This window comes from Silene latifolia, chromosome 5 (genome assembly GCF_048544455.1).
Source record: "Silene latifolia isolate original U9 population chromosome 5, ASM4854445v1, whole genome shotgun sequence".
NCBI classification, from domain to species: Eukaryota; Viridiplantae; Streptophyta; class Magnoliopsida; order Caryophyllales; family Caryophyllaceae; genus Silene; species Silene latifolia.
Window position 1 is genome coordinate 45,222,526 of NC_133530.1, and position 6,041 is coordinate 45,228,566.

Here is a 6,041-nt window from a genome sequence, read left to right on the forward strand (position 1 = left end):
TATATTGCGATTATAACAACAACATTAAATCTAATAAAAGCAGTACTACATATGATAAATTCATAAATAAAATATATTTTGATATATAAAGAACTATCAGAAATTTTTGTTCCATAAAAAAAATTGAAATATATAATTAAATATCATAATTTGATTAAAACAACGATAATAACCAAAAACAAGCAACTACCCAACAATAACTAATAAAATGCCGAGTCATGCCCTTAAGAGTTACCTCTTATTCGTGTTCCAAATCGATGAAATACTCGTCCTTGTACGGATCTTGATGATAGCCTCCAAAAACAAATATTCATATATGATTAAATCATATACTAATTAAATAAAAATCAAAACTAAATATACGACAACGATTAAGGACGCTAATTACCCTTAAAAAAAGGATGACGGGATGATGAAAGAAGATCGATCTTAATAAAGAAGCAAGAAGGCAAGCACGTACGTAAAATTCGAAAATAAAAAGTAAGAAGGCAAGCACGTACGTAAAATTATTACGTAAGAAATCTCATGAATCTCACGGCACTTTTGTGAGAAAAATAGGGTTTATTTTCTCCTTATTTTTCGTGAATGGAAAAGAAAGGAGATAATCTAATGAGATAATCTAATTAGGAGAGTTTATGAATGAGCGAAATGAGAAAATGATAAGAATAAAATTTCCTTGTTTATCTTATGCAAAATCGGTTAAGGTAAGGGCTAACACCCAAAATATCTTTTGCATTTTGTTGTACAAAAATAAACAAAGGTAGAAAAATAATAGTAATATAAAGGATTTCAAATAAAAGAATAAAATGATTAATCTAGTTAAATAATTAACTTGTCTATTAAACAAAAATACAGTACATATATCTATGGCGCCAAAATCGATTTCTCATTTTCGCTTACAAAAATGTCACTTAAATAAAAAGTCGGTCCGAGAAGAAATCGCACTGAAATAAGATTTAAAACGGCATTAATTAACGATTCGTACAAAACCGGTAAATATAAGTATTAAAATTTAAATCTTATAAAAAATAATTAAATAAGTGAGATTAGAAAGTTGCGGGTGTTACAACCTCCCTCACTAAGAAAAAGTTTCGTCCTCGAAACTTAAAAGTAGAAAAATAAGATTTGAAGAACAAAGACTTTTAAAACATTTTAGCTGACAAATATATTTGAAAAGTCTTTGTTGAGATAAAAACAATCTTTAAACCAATTTTCAAAATTGAACAATTAGATATTACTTGTCTCGAAATCACTTGTCTAATATCTTGGTACGAGAGAATACCTGTTGCGAACAAGAATTATGTAGTCCAAGATAAAGGCACGCTAACATTTGAAAAATTAAATGTCAAAATCAAACGTAAGCAAGTACTGGGAAGTCATTAGACGTCTTTAATGAAAAGTCTTAGCATCCAACCAACGTCGAATTCCATAATAAGTTGTGCAAACTTTATTTCAAACCTTAGAACAAATCCAATTTGTGAATACAACATAACATTTGAAAGTTTGTAAAGCATCCAAATATTTGAAACAATTTCGAAATATTTTCAAACGAGTTTTAAAAACATTTCAAGACAAGACAAAATTAAGATACTAACCAAGGGTAAATTGAAAAGGGAAGTTTAACACTTTGAAATCATAAATTTCCAAAATAATCAAAACTTTATAGGAGTCAAACCTTGTATAAAAAGAAATATTCGAGGAAAAAGGTTAAAGGTTAAAGTTTTCAAACTTAAGCCAAGCTTAAGGTAGTAACAGCTCGAAACGATGCTCGGGTGAAGAAGTGGGAAGGAGAGATTCAAGGGCTATACAAAGCTCTATCAAGGATTATAGAAGAGGTTAAAGATCTTAAGATTCTTGGTACGACTCCTCTATGGAACCTAAGCTTTTTCTATTTCCATCGAAAACAACACCAAGGTTATTAACACCAGGCAACTAAGTTGTCAAGCTTAGAGTTGCCAAACTTCCTAGTCTACATCCTCCAAGATTATCGATTAACACAACTTCTATCTCAAATCCTTACATAACTGATCATCCCCTCAAAACATCACGGTATGTCGGTATCAAGTACTTCAACATCCAATGTTACTAACCAAAATTCCACAAGTTATGAAAACACAACTAATCCAATTAACTCATAAGGCTCTTAAAACTGTTCAAAACACATGCTTGCACTCAAGAAGAATTCTAAACCCAGAATAGTCAAAATAAGACATAACATACTCAAAGATTCTACTCTTCTGAGATCTCAACCAAAGCAACAAGGTTACTAAATCCATAAGACTCCTTAAGTTATAGAACATCAAACAAAAACCACCATCTAACAACAACATTCCATCAAAGTCTTATAGAAGCCCTACCAAAATTATAATCATAACATTGCAACACTAGGTGGTTATCAACTCAACTAAGCCACAATCTCGATGGTCTAAGGTCCTCAAATAAATATTTTCTTTAAGGTAATTAGAACCAAAATATTCCTCGAAGTATTCCATATACTATGGTTAAGGTACCAAATCCTCAACTTCAAGATCTTACATTCCTCAAGTAAACACAATCAACCCACAATGCGATTGTGCAATAACATTCCTTATTCACAAGGTTACCACTAATCAACCCAAATAAAGTTAAGTGATACCATCTAAAGTTCAAAGGTTACAACCTTACATCAGAACTCAGTGATCTAAATGCATAAGAATTGAAACTGAGATCAATCTAGGTCAACCAATAATTATATATGGTTACTATTAACGCCTTAATCACATTTAGTTCAAAATATGCAAGACACCTATAATCCAAAGCCAACATTGAAGCTAAAACTCTAACTTCATAAATAATTAGTCACCACACAAGTTAATCCATAAGTAAAAGCTCTTTCAAGATAAGCCATTCGAGGTAAAACTCACTACCCTCAAACCAAAAGTAACAAAGCTCCACTAAACCTCAAACGCACTTGACTTCCATCACAGTTCACAAGAAAATGGTTAGTCTAACCAATGAATCTCAAGAGAATAAATAGCAAGAGTGGAAGAATCGCAAACAAGGATTCATATAGCAAAATAGGTAATGAAGATTTGTAAGAGTGAAAGAAGAGGAACCTTGATCACAAACTATCAAGATTTGAGAATAAAGAAGGAATCTTCAGGCTTTCAAAGTTGCGAGAAGGTTCACTGGGTCACTCTATCTTTTTACTGAAAAACAAACACTCCAGCCTTGGGTCGCTCCATCTGACGGATCCATAGTGTAATAATTTTTTTAATCTACTGCACCATTGTCAAACTTGAGTCTACACTTGGTCATCTGCCCTGCAGCTAGAGCAAAACTGAATTTGCGCTGGAAACCACTGATACATCTTCCTTGCAGCACCATGTCCTCGTCCCTTCATCATCTTTGTCGGGGAAACAAGACGTAATTTCAATGCTAACCATTGAGTTACACAAACACATAAGCTAGCAAACAAATCCTTATTTGTTTCTACCCATCTCTCTCTATCTAATTTTAACTCAATCACTAATTTATTAGTCTTCTTGCCTAGAGATCAAAGTGTGAGCATCGGGAGCAATGATGCTTTGATACCAACTGTAATCCCCTGTAAAATATAGTGCAAAACAGTGGCGGAAACATTGTCCAATGGGATTAAATACACAATGATAAAACTAAATAACCAAACTCGGATTAAAATAAATATAATCCACCGGAAACTTTCCCGAAAAGGTAGTCTATACAATTGCCACTTTTGCTAAAAAGGGCTAAAAATTAAAACCTCCAAAACATGGTTCTACAATCCAAAAGAAATGAAAACAAAAAAGAGCAGGATCAACTACTCGCTAGCTCACTCCTCGAATCCCAGCAAAACCAAAACCTGTCATGTTATATACATAATAGCCACAATCAGTGGGGAGTAACTCAGGCGTTCTCCCAGCAACATTTCATCAAGTTAAAGGCAAGCAAGTGCTAAAACCACAATTATTTGAAATATGAAACCTCAATACATGAGAAAATGTTAAAAACATAAATAAGCATTTGAACAATTGAATATCCAAATCTAGTCCAAAAACATTAAAGTATAAGATACAATATCAAATACTCCTTATGGAAAGCCAACTTAGTATCTTAGTATAGATTTTTCACTCGGACTATGCTAAAGTACCGCGGTTCCACAACTATAATAGGGGGCGTCTTACTCCGCAGTGCGAGGCCTTACTCTATGTGTATGTACATAGCTCCCGACCGGGGTGCAACACTCCCAGACGGCCACCGATGATAGTCATCAGTTCTATAGCTAATGGCAAAACTAAGCATATCCTGAGTTTATTATTCTAAACCTTACACTTAATTGTTCCATAAGTATTGAAACCACTTCAAAAGTGTTTATTATTCAAATCCTTTAAAAGAGAAACTTTTCAAGAAGGCAACTTCCAAAACTAGTAGCTTTCTATAAATAGAATTTCACTTAGAATAAATAGCTTCTCAAAATAAAAATCTTATGAAAATAGTAATGTATGATGTTATAAATAATGTCATTTAAAAAGGTAGAAAATAAAAGTTATTATCTTATTACCAAATTGGGTAATCCAATTTAAATACTAATCTATTATTTAAAATGATAAAATAATTTTAGTCAAATACTTCTCATGAAACAGGCTCTTAACAAATTCTGGAATCAGATGAAAAATGACCATAGTACCCTTCTCCATAAATTAACTTCAAAACCATTATTTACTCGGTTTAACCAAAACACTGTTTTATTTTTATAAAATCTATTATAACATCGATACTCATGAAATTTCACGTGAGTACTTTTTAAAACATCTCTGGCCACCATGTAAAATTTCGTAAAAATAGATGCTCATTTGATATATATGAACCTAATTAAAAATCAGATTATCGTAAAAATCGCAAAACACCATTTCAATTATTAAAAATAGTCTCTGCCCCAAACGGTTCCCAAGAAAATTTGTAACATCATGGAATTAAGTAAAAACACCAAAACTAATTTTCCCAACAACTAAAACTCATAAATACTATTTATTAAAATTGTATTCCTAAAACAGCCGTAACTGTATTTTATTTATTAAAAATATAATTCGACCCAAAATAATTTTTAACAAAATTTATATCATTCCATAATGAATTATCAGAGCTAATACAATAGGTTTCGTAAATTAGAAAAATCAAAAACGAAATAATACCTAATAAACATCAAAACCGTTGAAACATTGTATAAATCATAATAATTACTAATAAGATTAAAAGATCAAAACTTTTATGATCTTAAGTCTTATTATTTGTCATAGGACCAGAATAAAATCATAAAGACGAAATTATACCATGATTAGTAATTTAAAACCCTAGAAATCGATATATTGCGATTATAACAACAACAACATTAAATCTAATAAAAGCAATACTAAATATGATCTATTCATAAAAAAAAATATTTTGATATATAAAGAAATATCAGAAACTTTTGTTCCATAAAAACAAAAATTCGAAATATATAATTAAATATCATAATTTGATTAAAACAACGATAATAACCAAACACAAGCAACTACTCAACAATAACTTATGAAATGCCAAGTCATGCCCTTAAGAGTTACCTCTTATTCGCATTTTAAATCGATGAAATACTCGTCTTCGTACGGATCTTGACGATAGCCTCCGAAAACAAATATTCATATATGATTAAATCATATACTAATTAAATAAAAAAAAAACTAAATATACGACAACGATTAAGTTCGATAATTACCCTTAAAAAAAGGATGACGAGATGATGAAAGATGATCGATCTTAATAAAGAAGCAAGAAGGCAAACACGAACGTAAAATTCGGAAATAAAGAAACAAGAAGGCAAGAACGTACGTAAAATTATTACGTACGAAATCTCTCTATGGATCTCACGGCACTTTTGTGAGAAAAGTTGGGTTTATTTTGTAACACCCCCATACTCCAAGTGCCTTACCAGGACCACTCAGGTATAAGGATGCTACCATCTCGGTTACCCGAGGCAATGATAATCAAATAGACAATAACGAAAC